The following is a 23717-nucleotide window of genomic DNA, read 5'->3' on the forward strand; positions in this document are numbered from 1 at the left end:
TCCAAGCTGTGGTATAGCTAAGAAAGCGTCTATGATGGGTAAGGTAAGTTGCGTGTTCTCCAAGTGTTTCTCAAAGACCGCCTTGGCTTTGTCTAAGATTTTCTTCTTAAAACGCCCTGGGAATGGTATCTTGGGTTAGTAAGGTGGTGGTGGAACGTATGGCTTTTCAAGCTCAGGTATCTTTTCCACCTTGTTACCTTTGTCTTTAACCGGTTCCATCTTTAACACTTCATCGTTATGCGCATCATCTGAGGCTGCCTCCCCCTCTAGTTGCTCATTAGCCTCAATGAGCTTTGTCTTAGGCGTTGGAGCTTGTAGTTATTTACCACTCCTCAATGTGATGGCGTTCACATACTCCTTGGGGTTTGGCTCCAGCTTACCTGGTAAAGCCGGACCTCTTGATGATGTAGAGGCTTGGTTTTGCTTAAGCTCTCTGATATCTTGCTGCATTGTTGCATGCTGGCTCTCAACCCTCTGCTGACCCTGTAACAGTTGCTGTAAAATCCCACAGACATCGGTTCCCATCTGAGTCTGACCCGTTCCCTGAATCTGTTGCTGATTACCCATCGGCTGCGGAGTGAACCCTGGTGGAAAGTTGTGTTGCTGCGGTTGGCTGTTGAAGTTGTTACCCTGAGCCGCTTGATTCTGCTGAGTGTAGCCTTGCTGTTGCCCACTGAACTGTTGCTTGGGCTGAAAGTTATTCTGAAAAGGAGCTTTTTGGGCATAGCTTTGTTGTTGTTGTTGAGCAGGGTATACTTGATCTTGAGGGTTAGCTACATTTGGGTTTCTGTAAGAGAGGTTTGGGTTATTGCTGTAGTTGTTAAACCGCTGATACCTCTGCTGATTCCCTATGTAATTCAGTTCCTCCTGAGTTAGACCATCTTCATTAACATTGTCAAAACTTGGCCCTTGCTCATCAAACTCGCCCACGAAGTGTATTGGCTTTTGAGTCGCCATTAAAACCTTGTCAAGCTTGCTCTGAAGCTCTCTTATATCTTTCTTCATGCGCTGTTCATCACTAGATCCCTCTGAACGGTTTGCTCTATCAAAGTCTTCTCCATATGTGTCATTAGACATGGCTAGGTTCTCTACTAGTTCCATTGCCGCATTAATCTCTTTCCCAAGAAAATTTCCGTTTGAAGCTGTATCGAGTTGGTTTCTGATCTTGGAGAGTGCACCTCGGTATAAAGTACTCAAGAGGGATGCCTCTGAGAAGCCGTGGTGTGGGCATTGGTTTGTATAGCTTCGAAACTGTTCCCAAGCTTCGCTAAAGCTCTCATTATTGTGCTGCCTGAAACTTGAGATCTGATTCCTGAGCTTAGCCGTGCGTGATGAGGAAAAAAACTTTGATAAGAATGCCAGTTAACACTGCTCCCATGTTTGTATAGAGCCCCTCGAGAGGTTCTTTTCCCACTGGTGAGCTTTATCACCGAGGCTGAATGGGAACAGGCGTAGCTTGAAGCTATCTTCTGACACGCCATTGATAACTAAGAGTTTTCAAGGCTCTTTGTAGAGGTTATCAATCCCCTGTCTTGTCGTACAAGGGGTTTATCAATCCAAGAATGTGGTGATAGACACTAAGCCCTAAGCCCTAAGCATAGAGAACAAGTTGTAGAGAATGGAATATGCATGATCTAACCCCTAAGCTCACTAATCTACCACTTAAGCACCCTAATCTACATATCTAAGACCTTAATATGAGATTACTCACTAATCATGATCAACACACTAGATCCTTTGCAAGATGTGTTGTTAATCATGATTAGAAGTGTGATTTGATGATAAGAAATGATGGAACAAGATGAAAAGAAACTTCAAATCGGTATTAAACTCTAAAAACAAGGTGTATCAAGTTGTCTTTCACAAAAAGGGAAAAAGGCTAAAAATGGATAAAAGGTTCTCTCCAAATTAGGTCTAAAAGCAATATATAGGTGTCTTGGGCGACCGGGTCAACCCGAAACAAACCGGGTACTGACCCGGTCTTGGTGGGTGAAGATGGGTTTGCCACGGTCAAGTGTGTTCTTGGTGTGGCCGTGGCAACCTGACCGTGTGATAACACCGTATTTTGACCACTTTTATGGATCGTTTTGAACTACTTTTTCTATGTTTTTAATTGCTTTTAAGTACTTTTATCACGTGTTTCTAGTATTTGTAGTTTCAAGACTCTTTTCAGGTAACTTCGGGAAAAGCTTAACAAAATGGATAGAAAACCAGATTTCAGCTCAGAGTCAAACCGTCAGAAGTTCACCCCTGATTGAAGGCCTTCTCACCGTCTGATCCAGCTCAAATTTGGAGACCTTAAAGATGGAAGTATCAGCTTTCCAGTGCACTTTACAGTTTGGCAATCCAACGGTTCAATCAAAAGATACGCGAAGAGCAAGATGTCCCGTAAACCAGCTGGCCAGCACTTCCACCCGCGGCCAACAAGCATTTTTCCGCGGTCAGGTTCGACGCTTCTCATCGAAGATCTTAGCCTAAAGGAGGAGAAGACGGAGTTATAAGGTGCAGGAATCGGTTCAGATGGCAGAGGAGCAGACGAAACTGAAGAAACGACTCGGAGCCCCATTCCCGCGGTCGGAACTCGCGTGACCGCGGCCAATAAGCTTCCAGCTGCGGTCGTGAGCATCCTGACCGCGGCAAAGCCCTCTTCACCCGCGGTCGTGGAGCTTCTACCCGCGGCCAGCACTCCTTCAGATGCCCTTAAGCCCTTTTCAACTCCTACAGGTCAATGCTCATCTGATACATCTGCTGGGATTGTCAAAACCCCTCTTCAGGAGCAGACGGTATATGCTATCAACTCCAAGACATCTCAAGAAGAAAATGAGGTACTCCCTTGCAACATTGTCTTAGCATATGAAGATGAATATGAAGGGCACTACCTCGAAGATGAAGACTATCGTCTGTTCATAGAAGGAGGGAATCCAGACAAAATGGTGGAATTAAGAGCACCAATCTCCAGAGAAAGGCTCGTTGAATTTAACAAGTTTGTGAAATCGATCCCTCTTTACACAGGTTTCGATGATATATGGCATCTTGGTTGTTTGCAAGTTTTCTTTAGGTACAGCAAGGAGACAAAGCATGATATTCGAACCTACTTTGGGAGGGCCAGACGTCTGACTTTTCCCAGAACATTACCTGATGCTGCTGTTTATTCAATCCACCTCCAAAGACCGGAAGACTGCAGCCACTACACCAACAAAATCAGCAAGGAGAAGCTCGATGAGTTCAATGAAGTGGTTCAAAATTTACCTGAAGGAATCACGTTTGCCAGAGCTTGCAAGGACTTTATGATAGGCCACTACTTCTGTGAGAGCAAGGAATCAATCCCTGAAATAGAAGACTTGTTCAATCATGCAAGAAAAGGTAAACCTGTTCGAACATTTCACAAAATCGATGGTGTAGGTCAGTTTCTTATCTCTTGTTCTATTAGAGGAGAAATGTTTAAAAACGTGCTATGTGATTCTGGAGCTTGTCTTAACATGATGTCCAAGGCAATTGCTTTGAGACTTGGTATAAGACACCTGCGCAGGACTAGAGCAAAGATTAGCCTAGCTGATGATTCTAATGCAACACCTCAAGGAATAGCTCATAAAATTCCTTTGAGAATAGGAGATTGCATAGTGCCTGTCGACTTCTACATTGTCGAAACGAGAGATGCAACATATCCAATGATTCTGGGATGGTCTTTTCTAGCAACTTCCGGAGCTATAATGGACTGGCCAAACCGGAGGATTTCATTTGCTAATATCGACAAAGATGTCTTCACAGAAGCTGTCCCATACAACAACAAAGCAGGAAAACGTTCTTCAACTGAAGAGTTTGAAGAAGAACTTTGGAGTGACGAAGAACCTGCTAAGCAAAGCAAGGAGATGTCGAAAAAGACTTGTCTCAGGACAAGGTCTTCTTCATTGGAATAAGTCACGTCCAACACCAAAAGTCGAGCTAAACGACTTAAAACAAAAGCGCTTAATGGGAGGCAACCCATTTAGGTATTGTTTTCTTTAGAATTTTTCTTTCTTTTTCTTTTGATCTTTTTCTTTTTCTTAGTTTCAGGTGTTTCTTATAAAACAAAAAAAGCCAAAAAAATCAAAAAACCAGAAAAAACCAAAAAGAAGTATGGTACCTGACTGCTCGGCCCAGCAGGAACCAAGGAGAACCAGGAAGAGGCCGTGATATAAGCCCCCGCGGTCGCAAGTGTTCTGACCGCGGGAAACCTACTGTCGGCCGCGGTCGCGTAGTCCTGACCGCGGCCAAGTGCTTGATTGCCGCGGTCGTGCAGCCCCTGACCGCGGCACTTGGTCGTTGAGATCCAAACCCGACCCAAACCACCCCTTTCACCCCATTCCACCTCACCAATCACCCTCCACCTCATTCATCACCTTCCACCACCTTCATCACCACCTAATCACCTTCACAAACCCCTTCGAATGAATCCGGTTCATCTCCACCAGCATCCCGGATCCAGGTAAGTTCTCTTTGTCCTTACCAATTCGATTATCTATGCATTTTTCTCATCCAATCTCGACTTGTTTCACACTGAGGACAGTGTGATTTAAGTCTGGGGGAGGATTTCATCCCTTTCTAACCACTTTTCTTTCATGAGTCTTGCATTATCTACATTTTTTGCATTTTCCTTAATGTTTTTCAAAATCGGTTTTCAAAACAAAATACGTTTTAAAGGGAATGGTGAACATGAATCAATGATAGTTGACTGTGTGCTTTAGACTGTTCCTAGTGACATGCTCATTCATGATTTAGGACTAGACTAGGCGGTAGCTAAGCACATTTGAAACAAAGTACCCCAGAGGAATTTGAATGATTTCAATTTAGATGAAGGGATACACTAGCTCTGTTTTATTTGGACTTAATTGGACTTAATTTGGACTTAATTTTCTCATTGAAGCATTAGATCAGGGAAACGAATCATACATTCAGGACTCCTTTATCCTTTTACCACTCTCTGTTGATCCTGAATGGCTAGTTCATCTTTAGCTAGTTCCCCACCTTAACCAATCCTCTTTCAAACCACATGCACTCTTGTTTTCTATTGTCTTATATGCAGATAAGTGCAAAAACGTTGGAGAGAAAGAGGAACGACGCAGTTTTCAGTCACCAAGGACAAAGACCTGCGATTTTCCGGAAAAGTTCCCGGAAGAATTCAACACAAGAGGAAGCTCAGTTTGCCTTAGAAAAATCTCAAATTTTGGTACAATCTCGTCCTTTAGTCTCTCTCTCTTTAAAAGGCATTTCCTTTCCTAAAAAAAAAAAAAAAATCCGAAAAGAAGAAAAGAAAGGAGATTAAAGCCTTAGAGAGTCTAGAGAGGTCGAATTTTAAGTCCCAAGGCAACTGGAGTTCGATTTTATGGAGTTTTGGAGATTGTTTTTCTGATTCCCGGAAAGAATCTAAGTCTGGGGGAACAGCTGTTTACAACAAAGGAGGAAGGATTATGCAACAACATTTGGCAAGAAGAAGTGATTGAAAACTGTGGTCATCAACAGGTCCTTATCTCTCTTGCGGTTTTGCATATTATCTTGCATCCTCCAAATCTTCAGGTAACCCGAAACACTTTAACTCCACCACTTAAATAGCCTTTTAATGCCAAACGCCGTCTACCCTGGATGATGTCTTTAATGAGAACTCACTATTGAACTTAATGAATGTAGAGAGCTAGTTGACTGAAATCAAGATTTAAATTGTCTAAGTTTTGTATGACGGAAAAAGTGGACTAGTATCTCTTGTGCTTTGGTGAGAATTTTCTAGACTAAGTTGTGGATTGATGCACTATCTTTGGTCCTAGTTTAGGAGTTCATGTCTATGAGATTTGTGCATTACCTATTTTTGTTTTCACTTAACCAGTTTAGGCTTTTGCTTTGTTTGAGGACAAACAAAGGTTTAAATCTGGGGGAGTTGATAACACCGTATTTTGACCACTTTTATGGATCGTTTTGAAATACTTTTTATATGTTTTTAATTGCTTTTAAGTACTTTTATCACGTTTTTCTAGTATTTGTAGTTCCAAGACTCTTTTCAGGAAACTTAGGGAAAAACTTAACAAAATGGATAGAAAACCAGATTTCAGCTCAGAGTCAAACCATCAGAAATTCACCCCTGATTGAAGGCCTTCTCACCGTCTGATCCAGCTCAAATTTGGAGACCTTAAAGATGGAAGTATCAGCTTTCCAGTGCACTTTACATCTTGGCAATCCAACGGTTCAATCAAAAGATACGCGAAGAGAAAGATGTCCCGTAAACCAGCTGGCCAACACTTCCACCCGCGGCCAACAAGCATTTTCCCGCGGTCAGGAGCATCCCGACCGCGGCAAACCACTCATCCACCGCGATCACACTTGTCCCGACCGCGGTCTTCAACCTCCAAGCCCAAAAAGCCCATTTCTGAATCCCACATTTGGAGAAACCCTAAGTGACGTCCAGAGAGGTCTTGAGCACTATAAATACATGTCTTAGGAGCCCTAGAAATCCTGTGTAACCTTAGAGAACCGAATTATTTACTTCATACTTTCATTGTTTTTGCTTTAGGTTTTAGGGAGAGAGAGATTTGTTCTCTTGAACCCTTGTTCTTTCTTTTTCAATTTCGATTTCTATTCTACTTATTAATACTATGTCTTTGATTTCGTTCATTATGTCTGAGTAGTTTTATTGTTGGGATTAAGGGATTTTCGATGGGGATATATATGTTCGGTGAGGATTCCATTGGCTATTGAGCTGAATCTTAGAACTTTTTCTTCTGAATTCGTTTTTACTGCATGAGGGTAGCGTCATGAACTACAATCTGATCCAGATGCTTGGTGATTAGAAAGTGTTCATCAGGTATCAGATCTAGTTTGGGAGAGCAAAACAAACATAGGAGTGGAAACCTACCTATGGGAGATTTGTGAATTAGGACGAGTCTTAAACATAATGCATCTCTTCTCTTCCAGGGCCAGAGTGGAAACCTACTGGTCAGGGTTGAGAGAGATAGTTGTCTATGATCACGACAGTGGCGTATTCATACGTCCGTGACTCCAGTTCGAAAAGTTTAAGCTAAGATCTTATCAATTTTACTCTCTAGCAATGTTTTGAATCGTTCGTACCCCTGAGAAAACTTTCCTGAACCCCAACGCTTTTTTCTCCATTGATTTACACCGATTTTCTTTAAGCTTTAGTTCAATATTGTCTTTCCTTTTTAGTTCATTTTCATTTAAGCATTAGAATATCCGTTTTTATTATTTTTTGTCATTTTCATTAAGTTTAGTTATTACACCATTTAATTTCCGTACTCTCTTTTAATATTTCGTTTTTACATTTTAAACACACCACCAAACCCCCCACAAAACCGTTTTTGTTCTAGACTTCCTTACTTTAACTTATTTCAAAGGCTTTTTGCAGCAAAAGATCCTCCTTCCCTGTGGATTCGATCCCTAAGTACTACAATTGATCAGCTGTGCACTTGCGGCTATTGATTTCAATTAGGGTAAAACTTGACACCCACAACACACCACCATCACCGTGTCAAAGCTTTCTCGCATGTTCTTGGCTGCATTTTGATGCCACGGTCTAACAAGCCTCGTCCAAAACCCGTGGCAAATGGTCGTGTCAAACGCCGAAGATGTGTAAAAGTTGCCACGGTCAAGTCCCAGACCGTGGCATTCAGACCGTGTCAAAACCCGCATGCTTGTAAAGTCCTTCCCAGCCAAGTATTTGTCTGCCACGGTCAAGTCCCAGACCGTGGCACTCAAACCGTGTCAAAACCCAAATGCTTGTAAAGTCCTTCCCAGCCAATTGTCTGTTTGCCACGGTCAAGTGTAGACCATGGCATGAAGATCGTGCCAATCGCCGATGTTTAACTTAGTCATTCAGGGCTGTCTGGACCACTTCGCATTCCGGAGAGTGTAACTCATGAGATACTTGTCCGAATTTAGTGATTCCGGTTGCAGAGGACAGATCACTCATATATCTCCAACCTTGGTGAAGGAAGCTTTGGTGCTTGGGTAGTGGAAGGTTTCCTGGAGGCCTCATCTTTGCAGTGCATTTACACGATCGGAGAGAGGCGTCTATACATGTGTCCATTCCGGAGACCGTATCTTTCTCCTCATAGCTCTGAATTGAATGATCTCGGATGTTCTGGAAAGAAGACTCAAATGTCTCTGATTCTGATGAAGGCCACGGAAACTGAATAGGCCTGGAAGTGCACCGTCCTTCGCATTCTTCAGAGCTCATCGGCTTGGTCCAAAACGGCAGCGAGACAGGGGTTTCTTCCGACGAGCTGAACTCTCTGCTCACGCGTCCGAATTCCATTATTCTACTTGCTATGGAACCGTGATCCAATCCTCTCCAACTTTGATGAATCACCCGCCTACTGAATCGGACTGGAAGGTTCCCCGGACAGGCGATTTCGGAAACGTGTCTGCACTAGAAGATTTTGGCCGATACAATCCACTAGCGGTATGTGAGAATGGCCGATAAAATCCACCCGCGGTACGCGTTTTGGCCGAGAAAAACCTTCCTGGTGCGCGAGAATGGCCGATAACCTCCAAAGACCCCATTTCACCCTTTTTTAAGCCTTGATCACCATTCCACCTCCTGGATTCATCTTTTCAGCTCCAAATACACCTGATAGACACTCAAAACATGCAAAGACTCATTGGGACCTAATGCATCTCCTAAGTTATTTGCATCATTTAGGTTGCATAATTCATTCTAAATCATGTTTTATTCCATGCATTTTAGGTCCTTAGGGTTTGTTTTAGTTGTCCTTTGCTTGTCCTCAAGCAAACAAGAACAAATGAGAGAGAGAGGCTGAATGCATGGGAGTTCACATTTCCTTTTTGAGAGAAGTGATCACAATGAGAATTCAAGTTCATGCTCAATTATGCAATGCAAAGCCATACTCAGATATATATCAACTCAACAAGGAATCTCCACAAGTTCTTCTCTCTCTCAACTCTTTCACATTCATTAAGTTTTTCACCAAGTGGATCAAATGATGCATTGTTTAAACAAACATAGTTTGGCTAGGGTGAGGTTATGAGACTAAAATGATCTCATCAATGCCTGAGTGGGTTCAATGCAGCATAAGGATCTCTCTATGAATGACCAAACTTTGGCAGATGCTAAAGGTAAAAGGCAACCTATGCATACAAGGGCAAAGACTCATCCCACCCCACACTCTACTCAAAGTTTCCTCACTTGCTTACTTTTCACACTCATTCTTCTCTCACTAGGGGATTCTCTTTTCTTTTTCATACACAAGTCTTGGAGTTCAAACTTTCCATAGCTCTTTTTTTTCACTTTCTTTTGTAACCTCTAACCTCTTTTTTTTTTCTTTCTTTCTTTTAAACCATTTGAGCTCTTTGGCTTCTTTTCTTTTCACTTAGAGGCTAGACTCTTTCTTTTCAAAACACTAGAGCTCACTTTCTTTGACCCAAAACTCCAAGACTGATCTCTTTTCTTTTTCTATCCCCTAGTTCTCACCATTCTCCTTTTATTTCCACTCATCTCTCCTTTTTCCACTCACCAACATGTATTCCCCCACACTTAGTTCTTGCCAAATCTCTCAGCTCCTTGATGATGGAACTTAGCACTCAATGAGACTTGCCCTTGTCGCCCTAAACCTAACACTTTCTGCTAAGTTTGGTCCAAGGTGGCCTCTCAATCACACACAAACAATTGGCTTGAAAGAAGGATGGGTTCAGGGTGAGGAAAACTGATCTATTATGCAGATTCAACTATTTGAGCTAAGGAAGAGGATGGTAAAAACAGGATTCTAGCTCAAATATGTATATTGGTATCCACAAGCTTGTTCAAACAATGCACCAAATGATAATTTCAAGTTAAGTTCAGGGTTTTCACTTAATTAGAGTTGAGTTCAATTCAAACTTGCTTCTCAGATTCAGATCATTTCAGACTTTGCAAGCACAGAAAAAGATTCACAAGCATATTCAGTTCAAGTTCTCAAAGTGATGTACTCTCTAGAAAATCTATCATTACTCCCTGCAAGATGCAACCTACATGCATATGCAATCTAGACTCAATCCTAAAAATGAGAATGCAACTACATGATCATTTTTTTTGTGAAAATTTTTCAGATTTTTCCATTTTTTTTGGCTTTTATATGCACTTAGATGAGACTACATGAATATGCAACTAGAATGTGACTCAAGACTCAAAGTGTAAAATAAGAAAAGAGAAAACATGATTAGTAAAGGATGAAACTCCTCCCCCACACTTAAATAACACAGTCCCTTGTGTTATAAAAGCATGAGAAAGGAGTTAAAAACAAATCAAACAAGTAAAATGCAAAATGGTTAAAGAAGAACTACATGCATATATACAGAGTTTTGAGTGTTTACCTCAATCACTGAGGTCTGATCCCAGGTAGTGGGATGGGTTGGAGGTGGAACATGATGGAGTTGAGTATCTAGGTGGGCTGCTCTCAGGTGAGTCTGGTTGGAATGCTGTGGCCGGGTTCACCCAATCTTCTTTTCCTGGTGGTAGCACAAGGTCATGAGCAGCTGAGCTTTCTCCCACCTCTTCTCTTGTATCTCGTTTGGGTGAGGTGGCTGGAGGTGTGAGCTTCTTAACCTTCTTCTTAAGCTGCCTAACACAATCAACGAGCTTTTGGATCGTTTTGTCTTGCCATTTGCACCATTTCTGAAGGCTGTTAACTCTGGAATACAGCTTCCTTGTGTGATAGTCAGGCTCACCCCTAAAGTAAGGATCTAAGTGATACCTCCCTGCTCCCATTCTTCTTTAAAAATCTCTTGGCTCCTCATTCTCACAACCAGCGGTCCTAGTTGTGTCCTCCTCTTCAACTGGCTCTTTACCCTTAGAAGTAGCAGTTCTCTTGCATTTGGGAATAGGAGGGTGAATGGCTGGGTTGTAGAGCTGATCTTTTAGGACAATAAAGGAGACATTGTGCCTTTCTGTGAGAGTGGTGATGGCTGGGTGTGGCAACAGAACATGAACCTTTTCATTTTTCAAGAGCTTGAAGGTGTACAAGAAGTTTTCACCATTGCTTTCTTTAAAAACCCAACCTTGGTGAGGGTAGCTTCATCAATCAACTCAGGCCTGACCTCAACATCATCAAAGACAAAACCTCTTGCTTTCAGAATCTTTGTCACTAGCCATCCATTGTGCAACTTAGTGAGCTTCTTTCTTTTACCCTCACTCGAAGCAATGTCCTTGTATATCAGCATTTGGCGTGCCAAAAATGCACCACTTGATGGGATGTAATGTGGGAGGTGAAACTCTCTCTTGCTCTTCAAGTGACTGATGAGAGGATGAAGACCCATACCCAGTAGCTCCATGTCAGCTAGATGCACCACTCCATCATTGTGCTTGGTAAAGAACATTTGGCAAAGCACCTTGTGAGCATAGCGGATTACTGGGTTTCTTATCCATGAACTCTTGCATCTTCCTCCCCTGAAGCTCCCAAAAGCAATTGTATCCCACAAGTCAGTAATCATGTGATCAGGGTATGTGAACTTCACTGTCTGTTCTTGTGCAGGTCTTGGAAAAGCAAAGATCTCATCTTGTTCCTTGAAGCTTACATGGTGTTGTGTACCATCTATTGTGAACTCTATGTGCCCAAGACCATTTCCCTCATTGATTCTTTCATCTCTTGGGCCATACCCACAAACTTGAAGGGATGCAAGGAACTCCTGTGTAACACCATCATGAGCCACATCTCTCATCTCAAAGAATCCACCAAATCCCATGTTGTTGAAAATGAGCTGAACTTCTTCAAGAATCCCCATCTTTCTCAGCAGCTCCATATCAGGGAACTTGGTTTGCAGCACTTTTACACCCTTGAACATAGCAAAGTAGTCACCAAAAGTTGGTTCTTTGTCCTCAGAACTTGTCTTTGCTTTCTTAACCCGCTTCAATGCTGTTTCAGGATCACTCTCTGTTCCTTCTTCATCCTCAGCCACAGCCACCTCTTTTCCTGTCCTGTGAACGACCTCAACCAATGCCAGCTCTTTACCAGAAGTTTTTGAAGTAGAGGCCTTTGTTTTCTTTGGTGCAGCAACCTTCTTTGTTTTCTTCTCAGCTGGATCCTTTGGCTTTCTCTGTTTTTTCTGTTTCTTGAAAACCTTATGCCCAAAAGGCATAATCTGATCCTCTGAAGCTCCAGCTTTCTCTTTTTTAGATTTCTCCATGGCTGCTTGTCTTTTTGTTCCTGCCATCCTGCATTTTCTCAAACAGTTGTAAGTACCAAAGCAAGAGAACAACAAAAGTTTTCCAAAATTCACCAAGCTCATGTGTGGTACAAATCGATTTCTCTTGAAAAGAATGTATTTTAAACTGATTAAAAACTCAGTAAACTCAAAGCAATGGCAAGAAGCAATGCACACAAAGAGCTCAGCTTGAAACACAATTCTAAAAAAAAATCGATACACTTGATGAATTTCAAGAAAAAATTCTCAAAAATTCCAAGAACAGGTTATTCTCAAGCAAGATCCATGAAATTCCTATCCATTCTACTTGCAAAATACTCACAAAATGATTCCAAGGTATCAAGAAACCCATTAAAATCGATTCCATTTGTTTTACTGTTCATGAACAGTACACTAAAGCATGGAAAAGGTGAGTTTTAACAGACTAAATACCTTGGAATCTTCAAGTTTCGAGTGAAAAACGAATGTGCAGCAAGAAACTAGACAGGATTACGAGTTCAATGCAGTTGGAATTTCTCAATTTGATGCAGGAACGAGAGATATATGAAAGTTTAAAGCTCAAGAATGGAGAGAAAGGAGCAAACTCGCGATGAAGAAGAAAGAGAGGTGGGGAACAGCTGTCTTGGCGCGTCCTTTGACCGGTCAACGTCCGTACGGTCAACTGAAATTCAAAATCTGGTAGCGCCTGGTTGACCGTGTCACGTGACCGTGTCAAGAACGTGTTTGTGTCTCTTCTTTGCCGCGGTCTTGGTGTGGCCGTGGCAACTTGACCGTGGCAAATACCGAATGTTGGGTCTTTTCCTTTCTCTTGCCACGGTCTAATGTTTTCCCCGTGGCAATCTCACCCGTGGCAATCTTCATTTCCGGTCAAACCTCCTTATTCTTTGCCACGGCCAACCTTTTAGCCCGTGTCTTGTAGCCCGTGTCATTCCACGAACATCGGCCATTCCACCTTTGCTTTTGCCACGGCCTAGTTTCTTCCCGTGGCAATCCCCTCGTGGCAATCCCCGAATAATGGACATCTCTCATTGCTTTGCCACGGCCTGATCTCTAACCGTGTCTCTTGGCCGTGTCAGAGTCTGAGCCCTTTGTCCTTCCATTTTCATTTTGCCACGGCCTGGTCCTGAACCCGTGTCTTGTAGCCGTGGCAAACCCCGAACATTGGACACTTCTCACTGCTTTGCCACGGCCACATCTTCTTCCCGTGGCAACTCACTCGTGGCAATCCCCGAATAATGGCTTTTGTTAATCTCTGTGTTGCCACGGTCACCTTCATGTCCGCGTCTCGTGGCCGTGGCAAGAACCAAATGAATGCTTGTTCCTCTTTTCTTTTGCCACGGTCACCTTCCATCTCATGTCATCCCACTGTGGCAAAACTCGAAGCAGGTCCTCTTCTCATATCTTTTTGCCACGGCCACCTGTGTCCCGTGCCCTTTTACCCGTGGCAATCACCGAACCCTTGCATCTTTTGCCACGGCCTGGTCTTGAGACCGTGATTCATTCCCCGTGGCAAAGCAAAAAGGCTTGCCACGCCTTGTTCCTGACCGTGGCCGGTACCCATGTCAAAGGCCGAGCACAAGATTGTCTCCATTCCTTCATCTCTTTTCATCTTGCATTCACTTTCCAAGGGTTCAGACTCAAACCTATAACCTGTAGACACTAAACAAACCCATCAAAACATCCTAAAACATAAAAAGAAAGGAATCAAAAGATCAAAAGCATATTTACAAAGGATAAGCTTGGGGTGTCTCCCAAGAGCACTTTGTTTAAAGTCTCTAAGTTTGAATTTGGAAACCTGTTTAACAGGCTGGTGGATCAAGAAGGGGAACTGATGTAGCTTCCTCCTTCTTCTGTGAAACCAAATAATGCTTGATTCTCTGGCCATTTACCACAAACTCTTGCCCATTCTTTCCTTCTAACACAACAGCTCCATATGGCCTGACTTCAAGAAACTTAAGTCTAGAGTTGAACAGCAACACCAAATCACCATTCTTGAACTCCCTTTTCAGAATCTTTTGATCATGCAAAGTCTTGGTCTTCTCCTTATAGATCTTTGAGCTCTCAAAATCCTCAAGCCTAATCTCCTCAAGTTCATGGAGTTGCATGACCCTTTTCTCTTGAGCTGTCTTGATATCAAAGTTCAGCAACTTAACAGCTCACATAGCCTTGTCCTCCAACTCAACAGGAAGGTGGCAGCTCTTCCAATATAGCAGATTGAAAGGTGATGTCCCAATTGGAGTTTTAAAAGCAGTCCTATAAGCCCACAATGCATCATCTAGCCTTTTGCTCCAATCTTTTCTGCTTGAGCTAACAGTCCTCTCAAGAATGGCTTTGATCTGTCTATTGGATACTTCAACCTGGCCACTAGTTTGAGGATGATAAGGAGTAGCTACCTTGTGTTTCACTCCATGCTTTCTCAACAAACCCTCCAAAGTCTTGTTCACAAAATGAGATCCTCCATCAGAGATAACAACCCTTGGGACTCCAAATCTTGGGAAGATAATGCTCTTGAACAGCTTCACTACAACCTTGGAATCATTGGTAGGGGAAGCAATGGCCTCAACCCATTTGGACACATAGTCCACAGCAACAAGTATATACTGATTCCCATAGGATGAAATGAAGGGCCCCATAAAGTCAATCCCCCAGCAATCAAAGATCTCAACTTCTAGAATGGGGTTTTGAGGCATCTCACTCCTCTTTGATATGTTCCCATGCCTCTGGCAGGCATCACATGATGAAACAACCAACTGAGCATCTTTGAACATTGTGGGCCACCAAAACCCACTCTGAAGAATCTTGGCTACAGTCTTGAATGCTCCCATGTGACCCCAAAAGCTGAGCCATGACACTCTTGCAACACAGGTTGCATCTCCTCCTCAGCAAGACACCTTCTATACAGCTGATCTTTGTTTAGGACATAGAGGTAGGGCTCATCCCAATGGTATCTTTGAACTTCTCTGAAGAATTTCTTCCTGTGGTAAGCATCTAATTCAGGTGGTTCCACTCCACAAGCAAGATAGTTCACAATATCTGCAAACCAAGGCATCCTCCTCTCTTGAATGCTGTCCACTTCTTCAAACTCCAAATAAGAATGGAGCACCATCAGTGATTCCTCAGGAAGACTGTCATTAAGAGGCACTTCAGAATCAATTCTCAGCCTAGAGAGATGATCTGCAGCTCCATTCTCTATACCCTTTTTATCTTGTACTTCCATATCAAACTCTTGAAGTAGAAGAACCCATCTCAATAGTCTTGGTTTAGCATCCTTCTTGGTCATCAGATACCTGAGAGCTGCATGATCAGTATATACAATGACTTTTGATCCCACCAGGTAGTTTCTGAATTTATCAAAGGCAAAGACTATTGCCAACATTTCCTTCTCAGTAGTAGCATACTTCTCTTGTGCAGAGTCAAGTGTTCTACTAGCATAGTAGATGACATGAAGCTTCTTATCTTTCTTCTGGCCAAGTACAGCTCCAACTGCAAAATCAGATGCTTCTGTCATAACCTCAAAAGGAAGGGACCAATCTGGTTGGTGCACTGACTAATGCATCCTTGATCATCTTGAAGGCCTCTTCACATTCAGCATCAAAGTTGAAATCCACTTCTTTACACAACAGCCTTGTCAAGGGCCTGGCAATTCTTGAGAAGTCTTTGATGAATCTTCTATAAAACCCTGCATGCCCAAGGAAACTCCTTATTCCTTTGACTGAAGTGGGGGTTTGCAGGTTCACCATTACTTCTACTTTTGCTCTGTCAACCTTTATGCCCTTCTCAGATATCTTGTGCCCAAGAACTATTCCTTCCTGCACCATGAAGTGGCACTTCTCCCAGTTCAACACCAAGTTATGCTACTCACATCTCTCCGAGACCTGTGACAAATTAGAGAGACAATCCGAGAAGGAGGAGCCATAGACACTAAAGTCATCCATGAACACCTCCACCTTCTCTTCAATAATGTCAGACAAAATGTGCATCATACATCTTTGAAAAGTGGCAAGGGCATTACAGAGACCATAAGGCATTCGCCTGTATGCAAATGTGCCATAAGGGCATGTGAATGTTGTTTTCTCTTGATCCCGGGGATCTATGGGAATTTGGAAGAACCCCGAGTACCCATCGAGAAAACAAAAGAAGGGGTGGTTTGCAAGCCTCTCTAACATCTGATCAATGAAAGGTAAAGGAAAATGATCCTTCCTAGAGGCTGCATTGAGCTTTCTATAGTCTATACACATTCTGTGTCCTGTGACAGTCCTAGTAGCTATAAGCTCATCCTTCTCGTTTTTAACCACTGTGATCCCACCCTTCTTGGGCACAATATGAACAGGAGACACCCATCTTGAGTCAGAGATTGGGTAAATTATCCCTGCCTCAAGAAGTTTTAGTATCTCCTTCTTAACCACTTCCTTAAGGTTGGGGTTAAGTCGTCGTTGATGCTCAATAGAGGACATAGATTGGTCCTCTAGGTGGATCCTGTGGGTGCAAATGTCAGGAGAGATCCCTCTAATATCAGCCAAAGAATATCCTATGGCTCTCCTGAACTTTCTTATCTCACTAAGCAATGCACTCTCTTGATCCTCTAATAGGCTATCATTGATGATTACTGGATATGTGGAGTTTAAGCCCAAGAAAGCATACCTGAGCCCTGTTGGTAGAGGCTTGAGCTCAACAGGGGGTGCATCAGCCTCATTCCAATCCTGGTCCAAGCTGCTTTGGCTGATGTCTGATCCTTTGATAGCAAAAACTTCAAAGCCAGTTTGTTCCAGCTCCAAAAACCTTGTCTCAGGACCCAGCTCTCTAGCATTGTCCAAATACAACTTGTACCCTTTTCACTTGCTTCAGCTAAGAGCCCATTGTCTCCTTGTTCTTGAGTTGGAGCAGCTTGAAGAGGATCCTCAGTGTTCAGCTCTTCTAGCAACTCATCAGCCAACTGATCCATTGTCTCCACATAGAAACGTTGACCCTCAATGGTGAGTTTCTTCATCATCTCATTCACATCAAACTTGAGCTTTTCAGACCCAAGTTGAAGCTCTATTATCCCACCTCTCACATCAATAATAGCTCCTGCAGTTGCTAAGAATGGCCTGCCCAAGATAAGAGGATCTATTGGTTCCTCATCCATTTCCAGCACAACAAAATCTGTTGGAACCTCAAAACCACCAATCTTGACAGGTAGATCTTCCAACATACCAACAGGCAATCTAACTGATCTATCTGCAAGGCTAAGAGAAATCCTTGCAGGTTTGAAGACTCTAAAGCCCAGCTTCTTTGCTATGGAGAATGGCATCAAGCTGACTGATGCTCCTAGATCACAAAGACATCCAGAGAATAGAAGAGGTCCAATGGCACAAGGGAGTGTGAAACTCCCTGGATCAGTTAACTTCCTTGGAATGGACTTCTTCTGAATGATAGCACTGCATTCATGACTTAGTACCACCATGCCTTGAAGCTCTTTTGTTTTGTTCAGAATGGCATCCTTCAAGAACTTCCCCATCTTTGGCATCATTAAGAATGCATCAATGAGAGGCATTGTGAGTGGTGTCTCCTTGAGTGCCTTCTCAAATACAGCTCTTGCCTTGTCCACAAGTTGCTTCTTAAATCTCCCTGGAAATGGGAGCTTGGGTTGGTATGGAGGTGTGGCACATATTTCTTCTCTGGTTCTGGTTCCTTTGCTACCTCTTTACCCTTTTATGTCCTTGGTTTCTCAGCAACTTGATCATCTTTTAAGGCTGCCTCCCCCTCAGTAGGACAATGATCACATTGTTGTTCTCAATACCAGGTAACTCCTTTTCTACTCCTCAGTGTAATGGCTTTGGCATATTCCTTCGGGTTGGGTTCTTGTTTTCCAGGTAGGTGACCTTGGTTCCTTGAGCTTGATGCCTGGTTTTGCTTCAGTTCCTTGATTTTCTGTTGCATAGCTGCATTCTGGCTTGCAAGGATCTGTTGACCCTGAAGTAGTTGTTGCAGAATACCAACCATATCTGTACCCATCTGTGGCTGTTGTTGAACCGGTGGTGGCTGAAACTGTTGTTGAACCGGCTCCTGCTGTTGGAACTGTGGTGGATCAAACCCTGGCGGTGCCTTTTGCTGTTGTGAACTGAAACTAGGACCTTGAAAAGGTTGCTGTTGCTGACCAAAACATTGATTCTGAGCAAACTGATTTTTTTGTTGAAAAGATCCTTGAAAGTTGTTCTTGGGAACAAAGTTCTGTGGAGCTTGAGAATTGGGATACACCTGGTCTTATGGGTTTGCTACATTGGTGTTCCTGTAAGAAAGGTTTGGATTGGCATTACCATACTGATATCTCTGGAACCTCTGATTCCCAATGTAGTTAAGTTCCTCTTGGGTGAGACCCTCTTCACTTATGTTCTCAAAGATTTGAGATAGTTCCTCATACTCTCCAACAAAATGCATTGGCTTCTGAGTTACCAACTTCAACTTGTCTAATTCACTTCTCAACTCCTTTACTTCTCTGCTGAGCCTCTGTTCTGAGCTTGACCCTTCAGACCTATTTGATCTGTCATAGTCTTCACCATAAGTATCATTGCTCAATGCTAAGTTCTCAACTAGCTCTAAAGCAGCATGTATCTCTTTACCCAGAAAGTTCCCATTGGAAGCAGTATCCAGCTGGTTTCTAATCTTAGGAAGAGCTCCTCTACAAAGTGTGCTGAGAAGAGAAGCCTCACTAAACCAATGGTGTGGGCATTGGTTTGTGTAGCTCCTGAATCTCTCATATGCTTCACCAAAACTCTCATTGCTGTGCTGAGTGAAGCTAGAGATTTGGTTCCTCAGTTTTGCAGTTCTTGAGGTGGAGAAGAACTTAGATAAGAAGGCTTGCTTGCATTGCTCCCAAGTTTGAATGGAGCCTCTTGGAAGATTCTTTTCCCATTGGTGAGCTTTGTCACCATATTCAACAATGATGCCTTCACTTCAAAGTTGTTGTTTTGCACAGGTGGTGCCTGAATTCCAGCTCCATATTGATGAGCATTGGCCCTGTCATTCTCTCCAACATAGACTTGGGGTTGCTCATATCTTCTTTGCTGGTGTTGGAAGGGCTGGTGTTGGTGTTGCACCTGTTGTCTTTGCTGTGCATTGGCCTGATGCCTCTGTTGATGAGCTTGAGCTTGTCCCTGGTGGACATAAGCTTGTTGTTGATGCATCTATTCCTGATGAACATTACCCTGATGAAGCCCTTGACCAACTCCATTACCAGCTCCATTACCCTGAGCCTGTTGCTCCTGAACCGGTTGTTCTATATCCACCACGTGCTCTCTTTGTTCTTCCATGTCAGCCGGATCAACTTGTCTTCCACGCCTGTCCCTTCTTCTCCTTGGTACCAAAAGATTGATATTGTCGTTGAGAGGGAAAGGTGGACCACAGCTTCTTGATCTAGACCTGGTGTTCATACACCTGAAATCACAAACAGAACTTGAAAGTAATCAGTAAAAACAAGAAAGTAAGCACTTGATCTCAAGAACAGATCAAAGCTTAATGCTAAACAACCACAATTTGGCAACGGCGCCAACTGATAACTAAGAGTTTTCAAGGCTCTTTGTAGAGGTTATCAATCCCCTGTCTTGTAGTACACGGGGTTTATCAATCCAAGAATGTGGTGATAGACACTAAGCTATGTAATCAGGTTCTTAATTCAAGCAAACAAGAGTGGTTTGGTTAACTAGAGACAACTACAAACTTAAACAGGATTAAAGACTAATGAAATGATTAAACAAGAACTAAACAATGGCAAATGATGAGAATGTATGAATGATGATGTGAAAGGTCTTAGACATGATAGTGGATTAGGGTGCCTTCAGTGATAAACTAATGATCTAATGAATCATATGATCAAGCAAACCATTCAACATAAACATCTTTAATTAAGTTCATCCTCTCATGAAGGTATTAACTTCTATGTTAAAACAGTTTCTAACCCAATCATCATCAGTGAAACATGAGTTAACAAGCATTAAGAATCAGTTTAATCTGTCATTTAAGCAAATAGACAATCATTCCCATGATGAATAACACTTAAACCTCTAACAACCTTGGTTCAGGCATTTCATCAAACACTTTTGGTGCATGAAATGCCCAGAATCTAGACCACATATGATTTGTATGGATCTAGCATAGAGAACAAGTTGTAGAGAATGGAATATGCATGATCTAACCCCTAAGCTCACTAATCTACCACTTAAGCACCCTAATCTACATATCTAAGACCTTAATATGAGATTACTCACTAATCATGATCAACACACTAGATCCTTTGCAAGATGTGTTGTTAATCATGATTAGAAGTGTGATTTGATGATAAAAAATGATGGAACAAGATGAAAAGAAACTTCAAATCGATATTAAACTCTAAAAACTAGGTGTATCAAGTTGTCTTTCACAAAAAGGGAAAAAAGTCTAAAAATGGATAAAAGGTTCTCTCCAAATTAGGTCTAAAAACAATATATAGGTGTCTTGGGCGAACCGGGTCAACCCAGAACAAACCGGGTACTGACCCGGTCTTGGTGGGTGAAGATGGGTTTGTCACGGTCAAGTGTGTTCTTGGTGTGGCCGTGGCAACCTGACCGTGTCAAAGCTTTCTCGCGTGTTCTTGGCTGCATTTTGATGCCACGGTCTAACAAGCCTCGTCCAAAACCCGTGGCAAATGGTCGTGTCAAACGCCGAAGCTGTGTAAAAGTTGCCACGGTCAAGTCCCAGACCGTGGCATTCAGACCGTGTCAAAACCCGCATGCTTGTAAAGTCCTTCCCAGCCAAGTATTTGTCTGCCACGGTCAAGTCCCAGACCGTGGCATTCAAACCGTGTCAAAACCCGAATGCTTGTAAAGTCCTTCCCAGCCAATTGTCTGTTTGCCACGGTCAAGTGTAGACCGTGGCATGAAGATCGTGCCAATCGCCGAAGATTTTCAAAAGTTGCCACGGCTAAGTGTGGACCGTGGCATTCCATCGCGGCATGTTTAACTTAGTCATTCAGAGCTGTCTGGACCACTTTGCATTCCAGAGAGTGTAACTCATGAGATACTTGTCCGAATTTAGTGATTCCGGTTGCAGAGGACAGAGGACTCATATATATCCAACTTTGGTGAAGGAAGCTTCGGTGCCTGGGAAGTGGAAGGTTTCGTGGAGGGCTCATCTTTGCAGTGCATATACACGATCGGAGAGAGACGTATATACATGTGTCCATTCCGGAGACCGTATCTTTCTGCTCATAGCTCCGCATTGAATGATATCGGATTTTCTGGAAAGAAGACTCAAATGTCTCTGATTCACATGAAGGCCCCGGAAACTGAATCGGCCTGGAAGTGCACCGTCCTTCGCATTCTTCAGAGCTCATCGGCTTGGTCCAAAACGGCAGCGAGACAGGGGTTTCTTCCGACGAGCTGAACTCTCTGTTCACGCGTCCGAATTCCATGATTCCACTTGCTATGGAACCGTGATCCAATCCTCTCTAACTTTGATGAAGCCCTTGCCAACTGAATCGGACCGTAAGGTTCTCCGGACAGACGATTTCAACAACGTGTCTGCACCCGGAGATTTTGGCCGATACAATCCACTCGCGGTACGTGAGAATGGCTGATAAAATCCACCCGCGGTACGCGTTTTGGCCGAGAAAAACCTTCCTGGTGCGCGAGAATGGCCGATAACCTTCAAAGAACCCATTTCACCCTTTTTCAAGCCTTGATCACCATTCCACCTCCTGGATCCATCTTTTCAGCTCCAAATACACCTGATAGACACTCAAAACATGCAAAGACTCATTGGGACCTAATGAATCTCCTAAGTTCTAAAACAAACCCTAAGGACCTAAAATGCATGGAATAAAACATGATTTAGAATGAATTATGCAACCTAAATGATGCAAATTATGAACATATCAGCCATTAATCTTTGTTAAGTCGCAAACCCGATCAAACTGACCTAGATGCTCAAGAGGGTCTTCTCCGGCTAGACCGTGAAACTTGGAATTCTGCACCATATTGAGCAGGGAAGCTTTAACTTCAAAGTTGTTATTTTGAACCGGTGGTGCTTGTATCCCGGCTCTATATTGGTGGGCATTCGCTCGGTCGTTTTCTCCAACATAGACTGGAGGAGGTTGTCTATGAGCTTGTGGCGGTGGCGGATGAACATGATGGGCTTGTTGCTCATTTCTATTCGCTTGTTGTTGATTTTGCTGAGCAAGCCTTTCGTTTCTTTGAGCCTGTTGTTGGTTAACGTAGGCTTGTTGTTCATTTCTTCCTGCCTGCGCCTGATTAGCCTGAGCCTGGTGCTCGGCATCCTGAGCCTGTTGCTCGATCCTTTGCTCTTCTGCCATTCCAAGTCTTTCAAAGTGCCGTTCTCTCTCGCGAGCTCGCCTCTCAATCCTGTTGATGTTATTGTCTTATGGTAAAGGCGGTTCTGTGCTGCGAGACCTGGTTTTCATGCACCTGAAACCAAAACAAGAACTTGCAAAAGAGTTAGTAAAACAAGAGAAAGTAAAGTCTTGATCTTAAGCACAAATAAGAGAATAATGCTCCCGCAAGGTTGCAACGGCGCCAATTGATAACTTAGAGTTTTCACTCTTTATAGAGGTTATCAATACCCCTGTCTTGTAGTACAAGGGGTTATCAATCCAAACTTGTGATGGAGACACTAATCTATGTTACTTGTGATCTTAAGTCAAGAGAGAAAGGATAAAGGTTTTAGTAAACTATATTAATCAAGTAAACAAGCATGAAAATGAAGCAAAAGATAAGATTTAGACTAAGTAAAGATGCAAATGACAAGTAAATGGTTCGGAAGATGATAATATATGATAAAGGCAGAAGCTTTAGACAGGATACTTGACTCGGGTACTTCCAAGCTAAAGTAATGGGTTAATGAATCAGATTTATCAAGTGGCTTCATTTAGCTTGAACTCAAAGCATGTTAATCTTCTCATGAAAGTATTAAACATCTAAACTGATTCTCTTTCATACCAAAATCTCTTTTGAGAAACACGAATCAGTCAGCAATAAGATTCAGTTCATTATGTCATTTAAGAGAACAAACTATCACTCTCGCGATGAAAGACTCTTAAACCCTTAACCGAGTGGTTTAGACATTTCTACAAACACTTTTGATGCAAGATATGTCTCAGATCTGAACCTCAAGTGATGTGCTTGGATCCAGCTTAGAGATCTCGTCGTTAAGGAATGAAACATGCAAGACTAGACACCTAAACCCATTAATCTATCTTGAAAGCACCCTAATCTACCTATCTAAAGCCGCTTAAACGACTACTTACTGATCATAACGAGCTCACTAAGTCCTTTGCAAGACGTGTAGCTGGTCATGATAAGGAGTTTGATGTGGATGATAAAAGAAAATAAAATAAGAACAAGATTCTGATGCAAAAACGAGATATCGGATTAGATTAATCAAGTTTCACAAAAGAGGCAAGTTCTTAAAGCTAAAAGATGATAAGAGATAAGGATGATTAGGTTTTTAGTCCTAAAATGTATTTATAGCAAAGGGAAAATGTCGCGGGTCAGCCCGGAACAAACCGGGTA

General features: G+C 42.7%; 2 non-coding genes across 2 annotated transcripts; both read left to right on the forward strand.

The window, feature by feature from the left end:
• Positions 1-1213: 1213 nt before the first annotated feature.
• LOC112087396 lies at positions 1214-1320 on the forward strand. The gene has a single exon (XR_002900078.1). It is a non-coding gene; the product is annotated as a small nucleolar RNA R71 (small nucleolar RNA).
• Positions 1321-18868: 17548 nt separating this feature from the next.
• On the forward strand, positions 18869-18975 carry LOC112087418. Its single transcript, XR_002900100.1, has one exon. It is a non-coding gene; the product is annotated as a small nucleolar RNA R71 (small nucleolar RNA).
• Positions 18976-23717: the final 4742 nt, after the last annotated feature.

The sequence above is a fragment of the Eutrema salsugineum genome, unplaced genomic scaffold (assembly GCF_000478725.1).
Source record: "Eutrema salsugineum unplaced genomic scaffold, Eutsalg1_0 scaffold_18, whole genome shotgun sequence".
Classification (NCBI taxonomy): Eukaryota; Viridiplantae; Streptophyta; class Magnoliopsida; order Brassicales; family Brassicaceae; genus Eutrema; species Eutrema salsugineum.